Below are 25,506 nucleotides of genomic sequence, written 5' to 3'. Positions count from 1 at the left end.
CTCTATTTCCACCCAAGGTAACAGCCGGCAGGGTGCAAAGTAGCCCTGTCTGAGGCAGGAAGTCAAGGCAAGCGCCCTGTTACAGGGCAGCAGCCCCAGGCAGGGGTGCCAGGCTGGGGGAGCCGGTTGTCTCATGGAGGTCCCAGGGAACACCTGCTTGCCCCCAGGGCCAGCGGTTCTGGTGGGCACGGCCAGAGGCATAAGGCCCAGGAGCTTTGTGAGACGAAGACGGTAAGTCCCAGGCAAGCCAGATGCCACAGCCATGGAGGGATCTCCCCCTGTGTGTCTCTAGCCAAGGGTTTCTGTCAAGTGACAGGGACAGGGGGCAGGCACTGGCTGATGGGCAGGACGCCTGGAATTTTGCTTTAGCTCTGCCACGAACTTGCCCTGTGACCTTGGGGAGGCCTCTGTCCCCTCTGGGGTCAGACTCAGCAGCCAAATGAGAGGGTTGGCCTGGAAGATCTCCGGGGCCTTTCTGTGCTGACGTTATCATCCCCACACACGGTAACAAAACATCACGCTCCCTGATGCTGTGACACGGTACAGCATGCGAAACGCCGGCTCTCCCCTCTGACTCTTGGGACAGCCCCAGGGGAGACCGTCGGTAGGAGGCCGTGCCGGGAGTTCTGACTCCAAATCCAGGGCCCTCTGCCACGCCAGGTCTCTGGGGCGTCAGGACACTTAGGCAGAATGTTCCCTGACAGCAGCAGGGAGCAGAGCTGGGCAGACCGGGACTCAGTAAGAAGGCAGGTGGGGGCAGAAAGGGGAGACTTTCTCATAGCCACCACCCCTCCTCCAGCTACTCTCCCAGGCTCCGTGGGAGGCGAGCGTGCCAGGAGAGACTACAAGATAGACACGCTTCTGGAATCATGTGGCCTGCCTGACCCTGCTTGAAGAGCTGCTGCCAGGCCACCTTCTCTCCCTCAGACCCCAAGGAGCCACTGCTGGGGCCTCCCCAGCCTATTTCCATGTCTCATGACCTGCGTCAGACCATTTCCAGGCCAGGCCTGAGGTCTCCAAGCAGCCCAGGCTCTTAAACAGCGACACGGATAATGAGGAGGCCCGGGGAAAAGGAGGCTACCTCTTCCAGGAAGCCCACTCTGCCCACTCCAGCCTTGGACTCAGCCTAGAGAGGCGAGATCTCTGACGTAGCATATGGGAGGGAGTTCACAAGAACTGAGTTCACCCTATTCTGTGTGGTCCAGAGATGAGCACTAGGTCCTGGGAGGAGGCATCCTTCCACATAAGATAGAGCTTCCTAGGTGAAGGGAGCCGCTGAGAGTCAAGGAGCAGCCTGCCCCTGGAGGTGTGCAAGCCCACACCAGAAGGTGCTCTGTGGGGATGCTGCGGGGGTGGCATCCGTGTGACAGGTTATCAGACGAGGTGGCTGCCAAGCTCCCTGAAGTCTTGAGGATGCAAGGTCCCAAGAATACCAGGTATAGTAGCGTCTGGAGCCCTTGACAGGGGAGGCGAAGGAGGCACCGGCCCGGCTGCCTGTGGGGAGCCGGCTAGGAGGGCACCAGCCACCAGGCAGACAGCTCCGAGAATCCTGGGGCCCTCAAGGATTCGAAACCCCAAAGCGGCTCTGCTCCTTCTGCCTAAAGGGATCAGCCCTGCAGCTGAAGGACACATGTCAAACTGATGCCGTCAGCCCAGGCTGAGCTGAAAGGATCAGAAAGCTGTCCTCCTGCAGAAGATAAACTCACAGCTTCGAGGAAGCTCCTTTCTCAGCCACGGCCCCATCACCCAACACCAGGCAAGAAATCACACCTGAGATGTCCTCTATTTTTCCAGGATGGGATGCACGAAGGGGTCCCGGAGCTCAGGAGGGCTGAGCAATTCAGGTAGGGAGGTGGCAGGCCAAGGAGTCCCCCGACGTGCTCACCGCCAGCCACAGAGGCCACCCCCCAGGGTCCCAGGAAGTCAGGGACACGAGGGCTGTGAGCCAGGGAGGCAGAGTGACTCATCTGTGGTCACGCGGTGGGCTTGCCTGCATGGCAGCCCAACTCGGCCTCGAGCCCTCCTAGGGGCCGCGGGCTGCCTCTCCCCACCAACAGCGGTTAGAATTCATACCAGCAAGGTGCCCTGAAAATATAGAGGGCTTCTCTGTACGTAAATACCAGCGAGCCCCACGGCCCTTGAAGAGAAAACGTTAACCCAAGACAGCGGGATAAGTAGGCAGTGCAGACAGCTGGGGTGAACCTGGCCTCCTGAGCCAGAGGAAGTGTGCCCTAAACCGGTCTTGCCCAGCCTTCCTAGAAGAGGCAGTGGCAGGGGCAGTGGGCACTTTCACCCTTCACCCAGTCCCTAGCTTTCTGGGGACAACGAATCCCAAAATCCTGGTACACCTCACAGAGGCACTCACAGAGGGCAAGACCAAATGGTGACATCAGTGAGGTCAGCCAGCACAGGAGGCCGTCCCCTGGGGCCACCCCAGCCCCTGTACCGGGTCTTATGTCCTGTTGGCGACCTTGGGCGGGTCCCCCGTCCTCCCTTGGTCTTGGTTTCCTCACCCATACAATGTCAAGCTGGATTGGAAGCAGGTGTCAGAAGCCCAGATGCCCCCACGGCTAGGGTGGTTGACACCAAGGAGTTGGAATGGAAGGGTCTGCGGACAGCAGGTGGGGAAATGCAGCGGTCCTGTTCCACTCAGGGCCCAGGGTTATTTTAGACCCTTGGATGAAGGCCTTGTTTGTTACACGGGTCTCGGGCGTCCAAACTGACTTAAGGATCTGAATACAGCCGTGGACCATCGCTCCAGAAAAATACGCGCACTTGCAAAAAATACGTGCACCTTGCAGAGGTGCGCACACGGGTTCGGGGGTGCCTGGCTCCCGCGGGCGGAGTTCAAGGCTCTTCCTGCCCTAACAGCCGGCGTGTCTTTGAGGCCCATCGCTAGGGACATGGCAGAGGTCCCACGCCTCTGCCAAGCTGGCCTTGCTTTTGGGACTGCCCAGCCATAGATTTGTGGTCTGGTAACAATAAAAGAAAAGGAGGCCAGCGAAAGTGACAGAGGGCTGCAGGCTTAAGGGGTAGAACTCAGGTGGACAGGCCAAGAAAGCAGGCTGGGGATGGGGGCCGGATCCCGTCCACGTGGAAGCTGCCCTCGACTCCCCCACTTCCCCACTGTGCACGGCCCCTCTGGGAAGGCAGTTCTGCAGCAGGGAAACCAACCAGGGGACCGAGCCATTGACACCAGAGTGGGAGGTGACCACGCAGCCTGGCATTTCCCAAGACTGGCACTGGTAGCTTCGACACCTATTGTGCATAAAAAAGGGAGGTGGGAAGAGGGTCCTACAGTTTGGGAACCTGCTGAATGAGGCCAAAAGGGGGGACAGGGTCCCAGGAGAGGGAGGCTGTGCCCTGCTGTCCTTCCTTTTATGGATTGGGGGTCCTGAGAGCCCACACGGGGGAATGCTGATGTGGTCCCAGCTCATGATTTTCAGGTGGGGAAACTGAGGCCCAGAGGGGTCTGCTACTGGCTGAGGTCCCACAGTCAGTTACCATGATTGACAAGGCCCAGTCTGTCCTGCTCTCCTCTTCACACGGCAAGAAACCTGGAGGGCGGTGGCATCACCACTAGCCTCCACTTGCAGGGGAGGAGAGAGAGGTTTTCGGGTCGGAACCCAGACATAAGTCTCCGTCTTAGTAAGTCTCCACACCCTGGCCCCGGCAAGGAGACCAGGCCTTCCTGCTACGTTGAATTAAAATGTACTCAATTAAATGCCAGCAATGACCTGCCAGCCCTTCCTGCTACACAGGGGAGACTGCGGATGATGGCAGGAGGCTGAGGGTCAGGAAGTCTGGGACCCAGGTCCAGCTGTGATTGGTCCTGAGGTACCGGGTGGCATTGAGCCATCCATCCGACTGGAGTCTCCTCGTCTGTAAGTTGGAGGCCACACGACACTCATAGCTATGCCGGGCGTGGTGGGAGCCATGGTTATGACAATGACTGAGGTTACTGTTTTTTTTTTTTTAATTTTTAAGAAATGTTTATTTTTGAGAGAGAAAAAGAGATAGCGTGTGAGCAGGGGGGGGGGCAGAGAGAGAGGGAGACACAGAACACGAAGCAGGCTTCAGGCTCTGAGCTGTCAGCACAGCTGATGCGGGGCTCAAACTCTGGGACAGTGAGATCATGACCTGAGCCGAAGTCGGATGCTTAACAGACTGAGTCACGCAGGCGCCCCGAGGCTACTGTTTCTTGAGCACTTACTATGTGTCAGGTGCACTCCATCTTCTCAGCCTATGGGGAAGGCAGTATGTTACTTTTATACTATTGAGAAGCCTGTTTTGCCGACATGAAGACCAAAGTTGGAAAAGTTCAACATAACCTGCCCACAGTCATGGGTGCCATAAAGGGTATAGCTGAAAAACAAATGCAGGCAGTCTGAGGAGAGCCGAAAACAAATTAGTTGCTCAAGAAATACTGGCTATTATGATGTTTCTGGTAGACTTTGGGAAGTTTTTTTGTTTGTTTCATGTTTATTTTTGAGAAAGAGAGAGAAAGAGACAGAGAGTGAGCAGGGGAGGGGCAGAGAGAGAGAGAGAGAGGCACAGAATCGGAAGCAGGCTCTAGGCTCTGAGCTGTCAGCACAGAGCCCGACGCAGGGTTCGAACTCACGAGCCGCGAGATCATGACCTGAGTGGAAGTCGGATGCTTAACTGACTGAGCCACCCGGGCACCCCTGGGAAATTTTTATAAAGATGTAAACAACAGCAGGAGCACCAAAACATGACAGCAATAGAAAATGCCACCCCTCCCTACCCAGACGACTCAGCCTCCCTGATGTAGGGGAGCCAGCTTGCTGTGTGACCTGAGGCCAGTCCCTTCACCTCTCTGGGCTTTGGGTCTCCTCACCTGCCAAATAAGAAGGTTGGACGGAGACCCTCAAAAAGCCCTCCCCACTTGAAAACGCCAAGGAAGGGTTTCAGGACCCTTCCCAGAGGTCTCTCTGCCCTATCTGTCCCTCAGCCAGAGGGCTGGCTGGTCACAGCTATGTGCCAGCTTTCCCGGCCTTTGGCCAAGGTCCACCCGGGAGCAGGGTGGGGGTTTAGGTAAGCGCCTGTGGACAGGGTGAGGTCGGGGCACGTGGCATTTCCTCCCCTGTCTTGAGCCTGCCGGCTCTTCCTCATGTGCTCTCACCAGGGCCCGATGCAGGTGACTCCCAGGGTGGAGGGAGAGGGCTCCTTCCCTGCTTCCCCATCTGCAGAGGAAGTGTTAGCAGGAACAAGGCAGCAGGCCATTAGCCCTCAAAGGACAAAAGTCAGCACTAGGAGGGCTGGGGGGGTGGGGGTGGGGGACAGACGGAGGGAGCCACTCATCTTCTTGGACTAAATAGGCTTGGGCAGAGGAGAAACTTTGCATCCTCCCTAGAGGCTTTCTATTTTATTTCCCTCAAATCTACGCTACAACCAGCCTACGGTTACCTTTTAAGAAACACGCTGCCGGGTTGGAATGCTAATGCCCATCCCCTTCCAGCTGTGTAGGATCTGGGAGTCCCGTGGAAAAGCCCCTTCCTTATTCCTTACCCCAAGAGCTCTCAGAAACGGACCCTGTCCTCCCCAGGCTCATCTGGGCCCTTCCCAATGAAAGATGGAACAGCATTTATTGATGAGCTCCGAAGCATGGCTCACGGGGCTGTGCCCGGCCAACAGTAGATGCTCAAATGTTTAATGAGCTAATGGGCTGGACAGACAGGGTTCCAGGCCTGGCTGTGTCACTAATTCACTGCTGCCCTTGGATACGGCCAATTCTTTCTTTCCACAGTTGAGTTTCCTGGGCTAGAAAAGGAATGGTCAGACTAGGCGACCCATATGGCCCCTCAGGTCTCTACTACGTGCTCAGGGGTGCAAAACAGAGCCAGGGAGCTTCCATAACGGCAGGAGGGTTTCAGATACCTCTCCCTGCTGCTTCAGAGCAAAGTGGAGGACAGGATGGGACTGCTGGTGGGAACCTCCCGGGTAGGGGTTCGGAAGGCATCATAGCCACCCCCACCCCCAACTCCCCCCAAGCACCAACCTCTGTGGGTGGACGAATGAAGTTGTGGGTAATGCGAATGGGGGAAGGGCAGGAGAAAGGATAGGGAGGGGGTGCAGTTTCCATTTAAACCAGACACCAAAAAAAATTTTTTTTTTGGCAAGAGCCTTTGAAAGTACAAAGAGATTGTACTCTAACACCGCTCCCCCCACCCAATAATCTGCATTGAATTGGATCCTCCAAGAGATCAAGAATCTGGGACAGGGGAGGAAGAGAGAAAGCCCCCATGTCTGAGAGCCCTAGGAGAGGCAGGCCTGAGGCCTCAGCAGCAACCCTGGCCATCAGAGGTAGCAGCATATATGTATGTAGGCATGCAGACCCATGCGTGCGTGTGTGTGTGTGTGTGTGTGTGTGTGTGTGTGTGTGTGTTGGGGGGGTAATGGTCAGACTAGGTGACCCATATGGCCCCCCCCAACTGGGGGGCGGGTAATGCCAACTGGGGAGCAGGCTTTGGGGACAAGTGAAACCCCCCCTAGCCCCTATCTTTGGGATCGACTTCTCTGGAGGGTTCATGAGCCGTGTACAATTCCAGACCTGTCCTGAAGTCTCCAGGGACAAAGATCACAAAGCCAGACCACAAGACCCAGGCACTCTGCCACTACCAGCCATTGAGGCCCCGGGCTGGTCCCTGCCCCTCTGCAGAATTCTGTTTCCCCATCTATAGAGTGAAGGGTTTGAGCCAGATGATCCTTCAGGGCCATGCCTGCTCGGATACTCCGTGGTGCTGAGATTCTGCCGAAAAGCATAACTAACACCTACCATCACCCAGGCCCCCACCCTGGAGAACTGGAAAAGGAGTCCCCAGTCCCCAGCTGCCTGTCTAAGGCTGGGGCTAGGGCAGAGGGGAGTCCCCACACCGTCTGTCCTCAACAGCCTGACACGGCTGAAACCTTCAAGTGGTTACAATTACAGCCAGGCTAACAGGATTAGGGGAGCATTGAAATCTAAGAAATCTAATTAGCTCAGACACCCCGGCCTCCCCCAGCATGATCCTGCAGTAACCCCAGCAGCTGGGCCTGACAGGCGGGACCCAGGGCCCTCCCAGGCTACAGTCATTACCTGTACAGGTGTGCCAGGCTGGGCCAGGCTTCCTGGGGAGGCGCCAGCTCAGCTTGCCTGGCTGCTCCCTGCTCTGCACCCCACCAGCCGCAGCCTCGTCCTGGGGCGGCAGGCACACGAGCCCCAGAGAACCAGGCACGGGGGCGTGGGCAGCAGGCGGGCCGTGTCAGGGGGTAGAAGGAACCCAAGAGCCCCCACAGGGCGGCCACCCCACACAGCCTGGGGACTGACTCAGCCAGAGGAGGGGCAGGCTGAGTCAACGTCTGTATCTATAGAAACCATCACAGCCCAGGGAAGAGCCTTGGGCCGCCCAGGGACCTGGGGCCTGGAAACATCTCTGCTTCCTGCTCTAGGGCCAGGGATGGGGTTGAAGCCCCACGCACAGACACGTGGGCCCCAGCAGAAGTGGCAACGTTTGGGGTTCAGAGCAAGCTCCGGCTGTTAAGACACGATGCCAAAGGAAAGGAGCCCAGCCGCTGGGGGCACGGGCTGCGTCCGCCAAAAGGGGGGGGGGCGGTAGGGGTGGGGGTGGACACAGGTAGGCCCATCCGTGACCCTGCCTATATATGGCTTCTCCTCCTTAACTTCAGCTCCCTAGGCCCCGTTCTGCGGCGGTCACACTGACTTCTGCGCCCGTGTCCCTGCCTGGTGGGTGGGCTGGGAAGGTGGCAGCCGTGCAGGCATCTCTGAGGCCCGGGGCTGAGTCCCAGCTTAGCTACAGGTCGCTTTACCTCTCCGCAATTCGGTTTTCGTCTCTGTTAAGTGGCGGTAATTCCAAATAGAAGCCAGCTTCCACTGTTGTTGTTGGAGTTCAGTAAATTTGGAGAGTGCTTCTAAATCCACCAAGTGCCATACACAAAGGCGAGGGGCTGTGGTTATTGCTGTCATGCGCCCTGTGGCAGGCAGCCAGCTGGTAGCGGTTAATTATTTATTTGGACTGATCTTCCTGGCCTTACTGGCTACAAGCTCCTAAGGAGCAGGAACCGTCTTATACATTTCTGGGCCCCCCACAGGTCACAATCCTCACACTGTGGGATCCTGAGGACATGTCTGTGGCACCAGTCTGGGCCCCTGCCCCGACCCCACTCCCCAGCGCCATCAGTATGGTCCTGAATCTGTGATCTTCCAGGAAGGAATGAGTCTGTGGTCTGGAGGACCCCCAGCACCTCAAGCCCAAAGTGAAGGTCAGGAGGGGTTCCTTTCCAGAAAGCGTGCCATGTAGCAGAGCACATTAACATAGCTGTCCACTGAAGGCAGCAGCTGTCCAGAGGTGGTAAGCGCCCTGTCACAGGGGGCATGTATGTAAGCCGAGACTGGATAATAAGCTTCCAGGGAAGTAGGCCTGGGGAAGCAGCTTCTAGAAAATGCTTCCAGCACCTCCAATGCAACACCTTTGTGTCCCATTCTGCACCCAGAGCCTGCCAGGACTTCAGAAGACACATGCCAAGGGCTCTAATGCTCACATCTGTCTCATCCTCATAGCAATCCAGGGGGATCAGAGCGCTCCTGCCTTTGAACCCATTTTACAGATTAGAAGACTGAGTGCCAGCAGTGAAGCTACTGGCCCAAAGAAGCCAGCCTCTTGATACCTCTTCCCCCCATCTCCTCAGGCACTGGGAAGACCGCACCAAGGGTCTTCTAGGGTCTCTCTCCAGAGCCTGTGGCTGGGACTGGCTTTCTCAGCCTCTCTTCATCCTCCCTGAGGGCAAGACCCAACCTCAGAATCACCCCTAGAGTTTACAGCCCAGGCAGGCTCTGCCTCCCCCCACAGTCAGGGGCTCTAGGGACAAAGAGCTTCCCTCTCAGAGGGCGTGGACAGAGGCCACCGTGTCCTGCTGAGAGGTCAGAGCAAGCCACCAGGCAAGGCTGCAGCAGGGTCCAGGGTAATTACTGCAGCCCGGCCTTTGTTGTCCACACAAAACCCAAGGAACCTCATAAAGATGAGGCGGTGATAGGAGCCCGGCAAAAGCCCTCGGGAGCAAAGTTATGAATGAAAACGTAGGGGACCCAGTCACAACCCGGCAGGCCCTGCTTCCTGGTTCCGTGACAGAGTGCCCAGAGAAACTTCCGGAAATTAACTTGTTGATGCCCAAATTTCTTACAGCAATGCCTCACCCCGAGGCGAGGGTCACGGCTGCGTGTTGGACACTGGCCAAGGCCTGAGAATTCAGTATCCGTGGCTTCACACATGGGCACTCTTGTGACACAACTCCCAGGACACAGTAGGCCTCAGAGTGCCTTCCTTCCTTATCTACTACCCCCCATCTCTGTCAATCAGGGAAACAGTAAATGTGCAGCTCTGTTCGGTGGGAGCCTTCCCTCTGCAACTTTTTCCAGGATGAGTCACTGGTGGACACCTGTCCTATGTGAGGGCACATCTCTGGGGGCCAGGTATGGAGATAATGTGTAACTGTTGCTAGGGGAGTGTGTGTGTGTGTGTGTGTGTGTGTGTGTGTGTGTGTGTGTGAGAGAGAGAGGAACTGTGGTCCTGTGGCCAAACCCCACAGTCTCTGGACCTTTCTTCACTTTGTTCCTGGCTGTGAAAGGAACAAGGATCCTCCTCCCTTCTTTCCTTGGGAGGAAAAAGGGACATATTGTCCCCACAAAGAAGCCAGAAATCCTTCTCTGCAAAGACGGGGCTAGTTATCAAAGCTTCCCAGAAGTCCAGCAATTTCTTACCCCCGACTCTTCTCTGTGAGCCATACCCTGAGTGCCTCCAAACCCCAACCCAAAACCCGTTTAAAAAACTCCTGAAAACTCCCTGCTTCTGCACCCCCCCCCCAGCCCCTGCCCCAGCTACAGCGCCTGCCACCAATTCTCGAAAGTCTAAAGTTTTGAGATTTACATGTGAACCCAGCACTTCATAACCTCGTGACTTGGGACAAGGAGATGCTTCTGTCCTTTTGGGAGAAAGAAACAAAACCCAACCGAAATCATAAAACTTAGAGGAAAACACCATCTCCCTCCAGATGCATTCCCTTGGCCCCAAAGTCACACGTGCTCTGTGGCAGATAGGGCTTTCAATGTGTCTTTTGTTTGATGCTGGTGTTTCAACATCCTCAACTTGACGACAGAAAGGTCAGTGCAAGGCATGGGGCATTCACAAACCACACCACAAGGGCCAGGCAGAGTGGAAGCAAGGGGCCAGGAATTCGTACTCCCACCCGGCTCCCCCCACCACCACCACACTCCCACCCTGGATCCCCTCAAAAAGCAGCCAGGACAGAGAAAGCTAGGGGCTGGCCCCCTGTCCTAAACTTCCCTGATAGCTTACAAACAACTTTTAAACTCACGGGACCGTACCAACGCCAGGGAAGTCAAGTCCGAATTCAACGCCAGCCAAGCTGCTCATTCTCCAACCACAGCGCCTGCCTCTTTATCTCTACCTTCAAAAAAACAATAATAAGCAAACGCAGGCACCTCTGGGAACAGCCTCTGGCCTCCTGCCCTGCCCTGTGTAACCAGCCTGTCCTCACACCCACGAGAGAGGAGGAGACAGCCCTAGTTAACCCTCTGGTCTACCAGGCCCTGTTCCCAGGTTGCAGCAGGAAGACAAACTGTTGCTCAAGAAAAGCCTCCAGAAAACCCTTGGCACCCGGAGGCAGATCCCTGCAGCTTCTGCCCAGCGCCAAGACAGGGGCTTCCACAGGCGGCTTCTCACTGCCCTCTTAAATCTGCGGGGTTGGGCTCCACTCTCCCATGCCCTGGGCTGTCCACCCAGGGGGCTCCAAACGGCCATGGCAGAGCAGGGAGGAGGAAAAGGCTGGCCGAGCAGTGCCCTCACCCTGCCAGCCCAGCCGCCAGCTTCTTGGAGGACCTCTGAGAGAACATTTGTTTGGGCTGCCAAGTTAAATCTCCCTCCCTCATGTCAAGGCATTGGAAAAGCAGTCAGGGGAGAGGAGAAGGGGGAGAGCTGGGAAGGAGCAGCGGGAGGGAGGGAGGGAGGGAGGGAGGCAGGCAGGCAGGCAGGCAGGCAGCTCTCAGAGCCCCAGTTACTCAGGCGCTGCCCAAGGAAGCTTGCGCTCCCAGGCAGGAGGGGGGACACCCAAGCAGGGGCCGGGCCACCAGCCCTCCAGGATCAGGCACCGGGTGCTAGTAGCTCTGTGCCCCGGCCTCCGGAGAGGCCCTCGCTCTGTGCCCGGCTAGAGGGGCGAGGTGGGAAGGGAAGGCAGAGGAGGAAAAAGTTTGTGGCAGGTAAAGGGGTAAGCGCTGAGCAGCCCCGCCGTCGGGTTGTCCCCCAGGGAGGGATGGGGTGGGGGGGGGGGGCCGGGACCGCTGCCCCGGCGCGCTCCCGCCAGCCCGCCCTCCTGCCCGGGTTGTTTACATTCCTGGAGTGTCTTTTAAACCCGGGGCTGAGGCCGACTCCCGGCCTTCTCCGGCGGCTCCGGGGCAGTCTCCCGTGAAAATCTGCTGGCGCACAATGGCCGGGAAGGCGGCCGCCCCTCGCCCGCGCCCCCGCTGCTCCGGGGCGGGGAGCCTGCCCTCCGCACCGCGCCCTCTCCCCGCCCGCCTGGCTTCCTGGACAGATGTCCCCGGCGAGGGGGCGACGCGCGCCCGCTGCCCGCGCCCCAGACGCTGAGGCCGCGCTCCCCACTGTTTTCTCCCCAGCCCAGACGCCAGGAATGTGAAACAAGCTTCCAGAGCCCGCCCCCCACCCCAGCTCCAGCCCCGGCCCGGCCCCCCAACCTCCGCCCCGGCCGGCCTCCCACTCCCCCGGGGCCGCTGCCGCCGCCGGAGACGGAGAGGAAGAAAGAACACGGAGAAATTACTTTCGTATTTGCAGCGCGCGCGCACACACACGCACATCTTCCCTCTGGGTTCCCCTCCTGGCTGGGGCAGCCCCGTCCAGGCCGTGGCCTTAACGCCCCTCCGGCTTCTAAAGACCTACGGGAAGCCCCTACACACACACACCCCTTGGCGTTCCCCGCCGGTACCGTGCGCCGCGTCTCCCCGGGCAATTCACACACAAACAACTTAACCGCGCCTCCACCTCCCATTTACAAAAGTGTGTGTTTTCCCTGGAAATTCAGATGCACAACTTAACATCACCACCCCTTGCCACCCCGAAATCCAGCGCCGTCTCCGGCGGCTCTCGTACACACGGGCGCACAACTTCGCGTCTCCCCAAACGAGACGTGCGAGACCGAGGTGGTCCTATCCCGGTCCTTCCCTCCCTGACCGAATCCCGGTCCTGCTTGGGTGTACAGAACGAGGGCTGGAGGCGCACCGACAGGAGGCGGGCACAGGGTCCGCGCGCGCACAACCTTACTCACGCCCCGCACACCAGAGGAGCCCCGGCCCCCGCGCGCAGCCCAAGCCGGCTCCGCGCAGCCGGGCGTTCGCCGGTCGCCTGGGCCTCGGCCCCGGGCCGCCAAGGGGAGCGCGGCGGAGCCTGGCCGCCGGCCGCTCGCCCGGCTTGCCTGGTCCCGGCGGACCCTTAAAGGGAAAAAACCCCAACACCCAGCGCCCCACGCTCGCACCCCAAGAGTCCACCGGGAGCGGGAGGAAGGCCCGGGGCCAGCGGGCGCCCTGTTCTGGCCCCAAACTTACCGGGCGCTGCGAGCGCCGCTGCCGCCGCTGGAGGACGCGCCGCTGCCGCCGCGGCCGCTGCCGGGCAGGCCCGGCTCCGGCCGGGAAGAGCGCTGCGAGGGCGCCGAGAACGGCTCCGCTTCGGCTCCTGCTCCGCGCCGACGGAGGCTGGGGTCACCGCGCTGCGCCGGCGCTGCTCGCTCGCTCGGCCGCCGGGTCGCTGCTCGCCCGCCCGCCGCCCGGTCGCCTGCTCTCCCGGGCGCCCGCCGCCGCTCGCTTTTTTAATGTCCACAGACAGTGAAAAGGAACTCGGCGTTAGGGGGTGAGTAAGTGAATCAACTCGCCCGGAGCCGAGCAAGTTGAAGTGTCAGATTACATTGGCTATTCTATTTCCAAAGGGCCCCGCGCCGCCGGCCGCTGGCAAAAGCAGGCGCGGAACTACGGATGGAACGGAGCGCCGCGCCGCGCCGCCGCCGCCGCCGCCGCCGCCGCCGCCGCCAGCGCTCGACTCCGCTCGGCTCGCGCTCTCTGCGCTCTCGCCGCTCACTCTTCTTCTTTCCTTTTCGCCTCTTTCTCTCCCTCGCCTTTCCTGTCCCTTCTTTTGCTCTTTCTTCCCCGCTGCTCGGTCTCGGCCCTCTCCAAGCTTTCACCTTCTGTGGGTCGGAAGGGCTTCGCACGTCCTCCTCCCCACTGCCCCCCCCCCCCCACCACCCGGTCACTCACCTTCCTCCTCTCTCCCCCTTCCTCCACTTCTCCCTGCCCGCCTCCACCTCCCCGCTCCTGCAAGTTTAGAGTAGGAGAGAAATGCTGAAGCTAGTACGGGACCACATTGAGGAGGGGGCAAAAATCACCGGCACACCGGAGTGCCCCCCCTTCGCTCGCAAGCCCCGAGCTAGAGTGCACTTGGGGCCGCGAACGCTGTCAGGTACCCGATTTGGGGGCGAGCGAGTCACCAGCAAGATCGCCAAAGCCTTCCCCCTGGAGGAGGCTTTGGTGTTGTTCCCAAAGCCGGGGGACTGGCTGGTGGGGCGAGCAGAGGAAATCCCCACCACACGCCACCACCGAGGGCGATGTTGTGCGGGAGGCTGGAGCGCTGTGTCCCCGACGGCTGGGAAGGACCAGTGCACACGGGCTGCCCCCGTCACCCTGCGCTGTCCAGAGACCCGTGGATTCCTCGAGGCCTGTCGGGGGCGCCCCTCGGCCCAGAGCATTTGGGCAGGGTGGGGCGGCGGGACCCAGGTCCGGTCCCCAGTCCCCGGCTGGGCGCTGCCCCAGGAGCCGCAGAGAGCGATGGCACTCACAAGGCGCAGTTGAGTGCACCCACTCGAGGGGTTCCCCTTGCGGACTCACCCCCGAGAGCACTTAAGTGCGCACCCACTTTGGCTCTGGTCCATTGCCACTCACACGGAAACTCCTACGCAAACAGCACACACATCCGCGCCTACACTCAGCTTTACAAACACGCTTCCACACGCGCGCACACACAAACACGCACTCACGTACACTTTCCCTCACAAATGTACTCGTATACACGGCCATACCAAGCACATTTACACACACAACCGCAAACACACATACAGCGCTGTGCAACCCCCAATACACTAATAAACAGGAAACATTCCCCTGGGCATTAAATCCTCACGTTCACGTACATATACAAACACATACCCTACGCCCCCTCCCTTTCACACCCAGAAGCCGCCCCCCGCTCGTGATTTGCTGCACCCTCAGTCCCAAATCATAATCGGCGCCCGCACAGCACGGGTTGGACACACACACTCGCGCGCACGCAAGCCTCTCCTCCCAGCACAGGCGGGGGAGGCTTCGGCCCCGCGCCGGTTTCGGTTCCAGGTGTGGCTGGTACTCCGCGCTCCGTGTTTTGCAGTCCGCCGCGGTGTCGGAGGCGAGGCGAGGAAGGGAGCTGGAATAACAAAGGCAAGTTGGGGAGAGCGCAAGGGGGCGCAGCCCCGGCCGGGCCGCGGGGGGAGCCCTGCACGGCCTGGGTTTTGCAGGCTGCGAGGGTCTCGGGCGCCAGGAGCCGGAGGTGGGGAGGGAGTGGGGGGGGCGAGTGGGGGTCGAGGGGCGGGGCCGCGGCGTGACGTCAGAGAACAATGACACCGCCGGGGGCGGGCACCCGGAGGCAGCCCGGGCGGGGGTCTCCCCGGAGGACAGAGACTAGCGGAAGACGTCCTGGACCCGCTAGGGCCATTGCCTGATTGACGAGGCCCGCTTGGGAGCGCGGACGTGCGACGCAGACTCAAAGATCGTCCAGGCCTCCTGGGCAGTGATCAGCGCCGACCCTGGGCCAGTGCAAGGAGCGGGCCAGAGTACCCTCCCCCCACCCTATTTAAAAACATCCTCCAGTGGGCATCTCTGACCTCGGCTTGAACTCCTTCAGGACCAGCTAGATCACTCCTTCTACCACCGAGGGAAAGGAGGCAAAATGCATTCACCAGCCCTGAATTCCTTCTCAAGGCTTAGCTACTCTGACAGCCAGGGAACTCAGCTTGGATTCCTGAGGGCTCAGAGGATGGAAGCTCAGGTCCACAGGGGCATGGGAGGGGATGCCTGGAACTTGCTTGATTTTCCCAGGGGAAATTCTGCCTCCGTATGCCATGAGGTGCAAGGGAGGGCACTCCTTTCTGGGCCTCAGTCTTTCGACCTGCCACATGGACTATTATCACGCTGCTGTTCCCTGCTCAGGTGGCAGCTGAGCACCCTTGGGGAAGGTGGGTGGCATGAAAGCCTTCCAGACCTCTCAGGATACCAGGGAAGCATGGTCCCAGAACATTCCTGTGGGAGTACATTCCTGATCCCCTCCCCCTCAGCCTCTGGGTGGCCCAGGTTCAGGACATGGGGGTAGCCTTAGAAACCCCTGGAGGCCTGACCCAGGGCTGGAAGGTGTAATTCAGCTTGCTGAGTGGTGGCTGGAGCCACAGCTGCTCCCCCTGGGAAAGCTAAAGCATTGCAGCAGGCAGAAAGCTACCCGCCCCCACCCCAGCTCCAAAACCTAGGGATAGAGTTTCTGGGTTTTGGGGCCTGGAGGGCAGGAATCCAGCCTCAGCCAAGAACTAGACCGGTTCAAGATGGGTCAGGATGCTGTCCTCCCGACATTTCTGTCCAGATTCCTCAGTGAGTGACCTGGGCTCACCACCTCCAGGAAATGGAGAATGGAGGCAACCTTGCGGGGTGACCACTCATGTTCAAAAGCTCCTGTCCAGAAGACCCCCCCCCCCCCCGCCATCTCCTTTACATCTGAAAACTAGCACGCTACTGCAGAGAGCAGCCCAGCACACAAAGCAGGCTCAACGCTTTGTAGCATGGAGCTAAGGGTGATTTCAGCTCTTCCTGGCTGGGCAGGCATGACACTTGACGGCAGTAAGTCTGAGAAATCTCCCCTGGGCCCTTGGTCTGCCTCGGCCTCCTGGGGATCCTGGGCCCCAGTCTTTGGGACTCAGGCCCTTGCTGTCTCTCTTCATCTTTCAGGGAGATAACAAGGCAGGTTGGATCCTTGTTGGGTCTGGCAAGAAGCTGTGACTTATTTAGTGCCTACTGTGTGCTGGGTTCTGTGGTGAGGGCCTCTTAGCATTGGCTTACTGAATCTCACACTGCCTTGAAGTCGAGGCTATTCCCATTCTCCCCTTCAGAGAAAATTCCCCTGTAACTTGCCCATGGTCATTCAGGATTCAAACTCAGGCTCTTGTTAACAAAGTTTCCTGCTGACCTCTCGGCCCAGCTCTGTATCCTCATCCATAGACTCTCCGTGTGGTCGTGGGCAAGTTGCTAGCCCTCTCTGGGCTTCTGTAAACCAAGGATAAGGTCTCATGGCGATGGTCAGGCCTCTTCGGGGACGATGTGCCTCCACCTTCCTGGCCCTGGCTTCTGTGGGCCTGGAGATCTGGGGGTGAAGCAGAGGGGAAAGTGCTTTCTCTTCCCAGCCACTGAGAACTGGAAGACAGATCCCACTCTGCCAATGCAGGGCCCAGAAATTATGTGGCTTCAGAGGCAGCTTAGTGCCCATCAGGAGGGTGTGGGCTGCATGAGGCCAGCCGGTGGGCACCAATGCAGGGTCCTGCCCACACCCATCTTCAGAGTAGACTTAGGTTTTGTTAACTGCCTTACCTTCCGGGAACCATCAGCAGGAAAGAAGGCCATTGCTTAGGCCTGGGCCTAGGGAGTGGGGAGCCAGAAGGTCCAGGGGGCCATGAGGAAGGCAGTGGTAAGAGGCTTTAGGTCCTGGGGAGAGCAGAGGACCTGTATAGGGTACAGTGAGTATGGCCTCCTGGGCCAGGGGCCCTCGCTGGGCTGGGGGAGTGAAGGAGTGACACACAGGGGGCTAACTTCCTACCTCTTCAGGAATGCCTTCTCTGTCTCCACAGTTCACCCTTCACTCCCCAAAAGGGAGCCCAGGGACCAAAAGGGCAAGAGAAGTGTCACATTTGTTGAGTCCTTACTGTTTGCCAGGCATTTTGGAAATATTGCCTCATCCTATTCTCTCCACAAGCCAGAAGGCATAATTCCCACCGAGGGCAAAGGCTCAGAGAGGTTAAGTGACCTGCTTAAGGTCTCACAGTTATCCAGTGAATGGGACTGGACCTCAGGGTTGAGAATGGGGACTTGCCTCCATTCATCACGGGGCAATGGTGCAGACAAGGTGACCTTCTGAGTACTCTGGGGTGGAGTAAGGACTCCTACTCACCTGCCAGGGAATGACTGGGTCCCCTCCCATGGTAGTGGGGTAACGGGGAATAGAGTTAGTCTTCACACCTTGGTGGATCCGGGAGGCATTTTGTCCCTGCCCAGCTGTGAGGCAGCTATGTTTCTAGAGGCGGGTGGTTGGGTGCAGCAGAGAGTGGATGTGCCCTTCAGCACATCGGATCCCCCTGGGCTGCCTCCTCCCAGTATTCCAGTCCGATGGCCCACTCCCCTCCTTACCTGGAGGCAGCAGCTGCCCAGCATCCTGGCCGTGGCTCTCCCAGGCCCTTCCACCAGGAATGCTGTCTTCGCAGTTCCCGCCATGGGGCAGAGGTCCATGGTTCCAGACCCAGCTCAGCCAGCAACCCCTTCTTCTGATGGGAGGCCCTGGGGAGTCAACTGAAAGCCTGCTTTGGAAGCTGGGCCACCTTCACTCCCAGCCCACCACTGCCCGACTTGTGTATCTTGAGCACATCACAGACTCTGTGCTTCTGTTTCCATAGCTATCAAGTAAGGGAGTATGGGACACAGGGGATGTCCCATGGCCCTTCTCCCTCTGACTGAGCCTTTGACCCTTGGACAAAGCTACAGTACACTTTAGGGTTTGAGGGGGGCCCTGCTCGGGAGAGTGCTCTCAGAGGGTCTCCTCCGGCCGGATAGGGAAAGGAAAACACACACACACACACAGAGGGAACGGTCCAGTCTAGGACTGTAAATAGGCATAACGACATTGACACTTTGCTTCACAAGGTACATCTTAATCTTCTGAGCCTCGCAATGGCCCCTTTTCCGGGGACTAAACCGAGCCCCGGAAAGGAGGTGGTGGCTTGCCCGTGGCCACACAGCTGGGAAGTATCAGAGCTGGGACAAGAACCAGGTGTCCTGATCCAGTGCTCTCTTCTCTCCTCTGGTGCTTCCAGAGAGCCATCTGGGAGCTAGGAGGTCCAGCACCGCCGGGGGTCTGGAAAGAGCGACCAGAGGAGGATCAAGCTTCCTACCGCCATCCTGAGGGATGCTCCTGCACCCTGAGGGAAGGGTCCCTCCTCTCTGGCACTGGAGGGGGTGGGAGAAGATCTCAGACCTCAACATCTCCCCTCCTCTCCTGGATAGCAGTCTTGGAGCCTCAAGGCCCACGCCCCCTTGCCCTGACCCATGCGTGTAGCCGTGCTGGGTGGCTTCCAGACTCGCCAGCATTCTATACGTACTCTTACCTCCTCGCGCTCTTCCTGCTCCTAGGACACACCGCTATCAACCTTCAAGGCCACAGCTACAGCCACATGCTCAGAGGCCTGCCCTGATAACTCTAGCAGACGTGCTGTCTACCTGGCCTCAGCCCCCCTGCCTCCAGCATCATCATTGCCATCAGTGATTACTTAGTAAGCTCTTACTGTGTGCCAGGCACTGAGTATCTCATGCACACGAACTCCTTCTGTCTTCCCGTGAGCTGATTTTTATTAGTGGTAGTAGCTTCTCCATTCTACACATTAGGAAACTGAGGCACAGGGAGTTGTATTTGCCCAGCACGACGCCTCGCTAGGCAGGGAAATTATTTTGATGTGCACCCATCCCCACCCTACCCCCGTCCAACCCCTGGCTGAAGCTTCAGGCCATAGCATGGCTCACTGCTCTATGCCATCACCCAGCATAGTGTCTGAGTGACTGACAGGCGGTCAAGTGCAGTGGGAGAGGCAAGGGGCACATGAGGATGAACCAGACCCAGCGCTCCAGGAGTTCACAGGCTATCAGGAAGGACTGCCCACATCAAATACCACGCTGAAAGTCTGGAGGAAGGAGAAGAGTTGGCGTTGAGCAGGGTCTGGAAGGCAGCCTCTGCTGGGGTAATAGACCAGAGTGGGGCATGGACCTACCCAAGGTCACACAGCAAGTGTGAGGCAGCAGCAGGGTGGGGCCGCGGGCTCCCAGTTTGATGTGCCTTCGTGCACCTCATAGCCAGCCGTGGGGTCCCTGAGTCTGTGCTGTTTTTCAAGGACACACGGTCCCAGACGCCTCCCTGATGCTGAGCTGTTCAGTGAGTGGCTTCAGTCCTTCTCTCCCCTCTATTAAATTTTTTTTTTTTTTTTAAAGAAGAAGAAAGAAAGAAATCCAGGCATTGTTCCTGACTGCAGCTGGTGCCGACTAGAATCCCGCCGAACAGAGTGGAGCCAAGAGCCCGGCCGCCAGGGGCCTGGCTGCTGACACAGGGCCTTTCTATTTTGCTTTCCCCTGGGGGCCCAGGCTGACGTGTCGTCCCCTCCATGGGCACCCTCTCCACCTGCCTCCCTGGCCCCAGCTCTGAGTCTCCCGCTGCCCTCACCCTCTTTGCGAAAATCCGATGCCTCTTGGGAGGGCTGTGGGGCACTGCCACCCCCTGTTTTCCTTCCTCATCCATCCCCAACCCCGAGTGAGCTGGGGCCCCCCTCCTCGCTCCCCTACTCTACCAAGGGGGCGGGGGCGGCTTCGGACGCCTGTCTAGGAGAGTGGCAGAAATCCTTTCTCTATGGAATCATTTGGAACACTGGTTTGATTTCAGAATACGCCGGGATTTTCCACCCCACCCCCACCTGACTTGGCAAGTGGCAGTCCAAGCTCACTCGTTAAGGCAATTTGCAGCACTGAGGGTTTGGGGGTTGGGAGGGGGTGGGATGAGGTGCGGTGGCAATAAACCGCTCTGCAGACAGAAAAATGCCTTTTAAAGTTACTGGTTTGCCCGCTGCCTCTGCTCCAGGAGACTTGGTCGTAGGAGGAAGAGGTTCCCCCAACTCTCCCTGGCTGTCTTCACGTCAGCCTCCCCTCCCTGCCCCTTTAGAAACTTGAGTTCCATTTTGCAACACCCCCCACTCCTGCTCCCCAAAGAGCCGGTCTGATCCAGATTACCGAAGCATCAGCCCAAAGAGAGCAGCAGCCTGGCCGCTCTCCAGGGTCCACTGGGAGCCCTTGGGCTTGGCCTGGCCATCAAAGCCAGCTTCCTGAGCATTCCCTTTCCTCCTATGGGCACAACACTTTAGAGTTTGTAAAGAGCGCTTTATGTGTTACCTGAGTGCCGCAGCAACCTCAAGAGGCAGGCAGAGACGGCACAAGCCACTTTGCAGAGAAAAAAAACGAGGGTTCAGGAGGCCCAGTGGTTTGGCCAAAGTCCTACAAGAAGGGGCAGAATCAGTATGTGAACCCCAGCCTTGCATGTCGCTAAGCATGAGTAGTAATGGTCTCAGAGGACGGCATATTCCCAGTTCTCCAAATGCTGCCACAGGAAGGGATCTCAGACACACTGGTTCATTCAACGAACATTTATCGAATACCTACGGCATGCCAAGCACAAAACTAGGCCCTGGGGATCCCACAGTGAACAAAACAGATGTGGTCTATGCTGTCACAGAGCTTATATTCTGTTGGAGGAGAGACCCCAAACAAACTGTGCAGTAAGATGTCCCCGTCCCCACCAGCCCAGCATGTAGGCTGTGGAAGGAGCCCCGGCGACGCGCTTCTGGTCCCAGTGTTGCCCCTAGCTCCCTGCGTGATGTCGGACAAGGCTTCCTACCTATGAAATCGACATGTGGCGCTTCACACATTTCCTCTGGTTCCTGCCCTACTCCCAGCCTCTGAGTCAATTGGTTAATGATTTCCTAGCATGAATAATTACTCGGATTAATTTTTTCTCAAACCTGACTTTCCATAGGCTCTCGGGGCCAGAGAGGGGCTTCTGAGGTCATCTAAGCCAGAGCCCCTCGGTGCCATTCGTCTCAGGAGGTGACAATCTCTGCTTGCATCCTTCTGGGGGCGGGGAGCTCGCTCCCGTGCGTGGCAGACAACTGCTCAGTGGTGTGCTGGGTAAGTGTTTAACATCTGGCTCTCCGTAATGGGGAACGCCTGATGGATGGCATTTGCCGACTTCCATGGTGTAAATACTTATACCGTGGCCAGTTTTCAAGATGCAGACTTCACATCAAGCAGCTCGCAGAGTGCCTGAAAATTTAGCGATCGGCTCCGACGCATCGCTGCCCTGCCCCACAGAGAAGCCCGGTCCAGCTTTACGTGTTGGAAAGTTCTTCCTGGTGTGGAGCAAAGCATCTAGTTATCAGGAACTCTAGCCTGAAAGTCCTGAGCTACTTCTCTGGGGTGTCCAAGGACAAGGGGGACCCTTGGCCCCATGAAACCCTTCAGAGAATAGGAGGAATTGACTTCTGTCTCCCTGTGAGAGGGGGAGTTCCTAGGCCAAGTGGGGTCAGGGCATGCTGACCCTCTCTCTCTGCCTTTCCTCCCTCCCTTCCGCGAATACTCATTGGGCCCCTGTGACACACGAGGCACCATGCTAGGTACTGCGGGAGCGGCCACCCATGTCTTCGTGCACACTGGCCCCTCCAGCCGGAAAGTCTTCCCACTCTGCCTGTCCATCTTGGAGGCCGTGCTCAGATGTCACCCGCTCTCAAAAGCCTGCCCTGCCCTCCGCCCCTTCCCCTCCCGAGGCAGGCAGGCGCCCGCCCTCCCCGAGCCTTTATCGGTCCCTGTTTGGCACTTACCACTTTCTACCTTGGATTACAGCTATTTGTGTACTCGGCTTATCTCGCTGCCAGACTGAGAGGCAGCGGGCTTGCTGAAAGAGCATGGACTTTGGAGCCCTCGCGACCCGGCCCTGAATCCCAACCTGGCCACTTACGGCTGTGAGCCCTGGGGAATCTCGTGCTACCTATCGGAGCCTCAGTTTCCTTATCTGCAAAGTGGGGCCGGTGATGACTACTTCCAAGGTGGTTTGACCATTGCATGAGATTAGAAATGCGACTCCCCTTTCCTGTTCCTATCTGGGACTCCCATCCTCTGGGGGACAGAGATTCTGTCCAGTGCCTCTTTGTGTCCTGGTTGTCACAGTGTAAATATTAACAACAATGGTAAACATATAGCGATCACTGTGTGCAGGGTGTTGTTCTAAGAATTTACATGTGCTACCTCATTTCATTCTCACCCCGGCCGTGTGGCATTGGAACTATTCTTCCCAGCGATAGATGAGCAACCCGAAGCACAGAAAGGTTAGGTACCAAGCCCAAGGTCACACAGTGAGTGGAGAGTGGAGAGTTGAATGTAGGAAAGTCAGCCCCGGGGCCTAAGCTGGGAACACTATGTGAAATGGCCATGGTAGAAGGGCTTGGAGGGGCTTATGGAGCTGTGTGTGTGTGTGTGTGTGTGTGTGTGTGTGTGCGCGTGCCCACCGTGCACCCCAGCCCATGGACATTCTTGCCCTGTCCTGTGGGGTGAGGGTGGGTGTGGACAGAGAAGCTCCTGGTCCGTCGTCTAGGACCTTTCAGCAGGTAAAGCAGTTAGGGCCAAAGAGAGGAATGTCTCCAGGTCCCTAGAGGCCAGGGATCGAGAGAGGCCACCCACGGACAGGCAATCAGGCAATCAGAGAAGGCTTCATAGAAGAAGTGGCATTTGCAGTGGGCCTTGACAGATGAAGGTCTGGGTGGGTGTGGACAGCAAGGCAGGACACAGGAGCAAAAGCGCAGAGGTGGAAGAGGTATATTAGGGATTCACTTAGGGGTCGGGCTAGATGTTCTCCTGCGTTTGGGTAGATGGGTAGAGTCGATAAGGTGAATACGGGGAAGGGTGTGTTAGTGGTCCAGCCTGTGATGCCGGAAGAGCTGAGGGAGCCGTTTCAGGGGCTCTGAAAGCCAGTGTAGACCCTGAAGAGCTGAGAACCAGGTGGGCTGCCCTTGGGGTCAGATTAGCATTTTGCTTCGCTACAAGCTATTCTGAGTCTTCAAAGTCCTAGGTTTCTGAATCCAGCTATGCTCTTGGGGACGTCTCAGAGCCATAGTTTCCCCATCTGCAGAATGGGCATGAAGAGTGGACCTTTGGAACCAGTTGGAGGAGGAAACAGGGCTGGGGGTAGGACCATGCCTGACGCTCCTGGGGTAGGAAGTGGTGGGAGGGACTTGGGGGGGGGGGTGGCTGGGAAGCCGGAAGGGGATGGGGGAGGAGCTCCACGTGCCCAGCCAGTGAGTGCCAAGTTGGCTCAGGTTGTGCCTCGTGACTCTTCCAACAGCACAAGCTCCATTTTCCCGGCATCGCCAAAGGCTGCCCAGCTCTGCTGGCTCCGGGCCAATCTCCCTTGTAGGCTTCTGCAAGGACAGTGCCTGGCAGGCTGTGGGCTGACCCCGTTCCTCCGGCCGGCCCGGTTCAGTCCCACTATGCCCCTCCAGGTAGCACCAGTGAATCCTTTAAGAGCGTTCATTGTGTGCCAGGGGCTGTTTTCAATGCCTCCATTATATTAACTAATTTAATCCTCACAACTGCGCTGTGAGTACACTCATTTCAAACGAGGAAACTGAGGCACGGGACGGTTGAGCCAGGCGGTCCCACTGCGGCTCCATGGGAGGAGAGGAAACACCTAAGGAGCGGAGAGAGCCTGGGGAGCCTGGCAGCAGAGACTACGAGACAGAAGTCTGGACCCCTTCTGGCTGTTTTCCCTGTGGGGGGACCCTCACACTTTTCCTTTCTGCTCATTTCAAAGTTCACCAGCAGCTCCTCTGTCCACACAGGTGCCTGTCTGTAGGTCCACACACTGGACCCCATAGTCACCCAGACTCATGAGTGTCACCATCATCAAGGCACAGACACAGACGTGTGCAGGCATCGTGCCTACCCGGCTGGACACACACACACACACACACACACACACACACACATACACACGGCATGAGTGGCCCTTGGGCCTCAAGGATACACATACACACTCAGACACCCAGTGGCCACACCGCCTGACAGACACACATGTGAGCATCCCTCACACCCTCATAGATCTCCCACCACCCCCGCACACACATGCGAGGTACATACACTCCTGTGTCCCCAAAATGACCTGGTGGGATCTGTGAACTCATGCTGCAGCCCCCTGGCCCCCAGGCTCTGCGGGTGGCCCTCTGGCCCAGGCATCTTCATTCTTGTCCGTTCAAGCCCACGGCTCCAGAATGTGTGTGCCGTGCTGGTCCCGCCCAAATCATTGCCCTGCTCTGCCTCCTTCTATAGGAACTGGGCCTCAGGGGTGTGCTAGGGGCTTGGGGGTGGACGGTTACCCTCCCCCCAACCCCAAGGGCTACAGAGGGAGCAGCAGGAAGAGGAGATAAATTAATCCTGGCCTCCCCTCCCCCGGGCTCTCTGTGATGCTAATTCTCTCCGCCTTTGATCCAGCCCAGGCCCCTAACTGGAGCAGGAGCAGGCGTTGGGCCTGTGCTGAGATTAGGGCTGCCCTGGGTGAGGCCCCCAGGCATAGCCCCCCAGGCAGCGGGTTGGGATTTCTCTCCTAGGGAGGGGTCTTGGGGACCAGAGCTCTGGTTACTGACCCCGGCCTTTACAACACACTCTCCTTTGCGAGAACTTTCTCATCCTTTCTCCTCTCCCAGGGGCCCTATGCTTCCCATTTTACACGGGAGCAGAAGTGAGGCCCAGGGATGGAAGGACTCCAGAAGCTTCAGGCCAGTGAGTGCTGAGTCCAGACCTGGAGCAGAGCTCTCTCCCAGCCTCCCATCTCACCCTGTTTCCACTGAGGGTTTTTGTTTGTTCTGGTGACTTTTTTTTAAAAAAAACCACTACTTCCTGGGGCGCCTGGGTGGCTCCGTCGGTTGAGCATCTGACCTCGGCTCAGGTCACGATCTCACAGTTTGTCAGTTCGAGCCCCACGTTGGGCTCTGTGCTGACAGCTCAGAGCCTAGAGCCTGCTTCAGATTTGTGTGTGTGCGTGTCTCTCTCTCTCTCTCTCTGCCCCTTCCCCGCTCATGCTCTGTCTCTCTCTGTCTTTCAAAAAAAAAAATAAACATTATAAATAAATAAATAAATAAATAAATAAATAAATAAAATAAAATAAACACTACTTCCGGAGGATTCACTACCTGCCAGGGGCTGTGTCTTAAGAAGCCTGTGCCATCGAGCCCTCACAGCAGCTCTGTATGGTCCCCTTTACAGGTAGGAAAGGTCTCCATGTAGCTGTGCTACAGCCGCAGAGCCTGGGTTCAAACCCGGAGACAGGCTGGCCAGAGTCCCTCACTGTGCAGGAGGGACATTGAGACCCAGAGAGGGGAATGGACGTGCCCAAGCCCATACAGGAAGTTGGCTGGGCATTCATCTCCTACCTCCCTAGCTACACCCAGTCCTGTTCTGGAAATGACTGGAATCTTCTATGGACCCAGTGGAGCTGGGACAAG

General features: G+C 58.0%; 1 protein-coding gene and 1 long non-coding RNA gene across 7 annotated transcripts in view; one reads left to right on the top strand and one right to left on the bottom strand.

The window, feature by feature from the left end:
* ZMIZ1 (zinc finger MIZ-type containing 1) overlaps positions 1-12,979 on the bottom strand; it is a 233,868-nt gene extending 220,889 nt beyond the window's left edge. For 4 of the 6 annotated variants that reach the window (XM_047824470.1, XM_047824474.1, XM_047824472.1 and 1 more), the window contains exon 1: positions 12,647-12,977. The gene's annotated coding sequence lies outside the window, so the exon portion shown is untranslated. Of the gene's footprint in view, positions 1-10,399; positions 10,511-12,646 lie in introns of those variants that run through there. The other 2 variants (XM_047824475.1, XM_047824471.1) reach the window with 2 other exon arrangements.
* A 1,751-nt stretch (positions 12,980-14,730) lies between these two features.
* On the top strand, positions 14,731-22,218 carry LOC125148394 (uncharacterized). The gene is made up of 2 exons (XR_007145527.1): positions 14,731-21,145; positions 21,857-22,218. It is a non-coding gene; the product is annotated as an uncharacterized LOC125148394 (long non-coding RNA).
* Positions 22,219-25,506: the final 3,288 nt, after the last annotated feature.

Source organism: Prionailurus viverrinus, chromosome D2 (genome assembly GCF_022837055.1).
Source record: "Prionailurus viverrinus isolate Anna chromosome D2, UM_Priviv_1.0, whole genome shotgun sequence".
NCBI lineage: Eukaryota > Metazoa > Chordata > Mammalia > Carnivora > Felidae > Prionailurus > Prionailurus viverrinus.
This window is presented reverse-complemented; position numbering and strand designations above follow the sequence as displayed.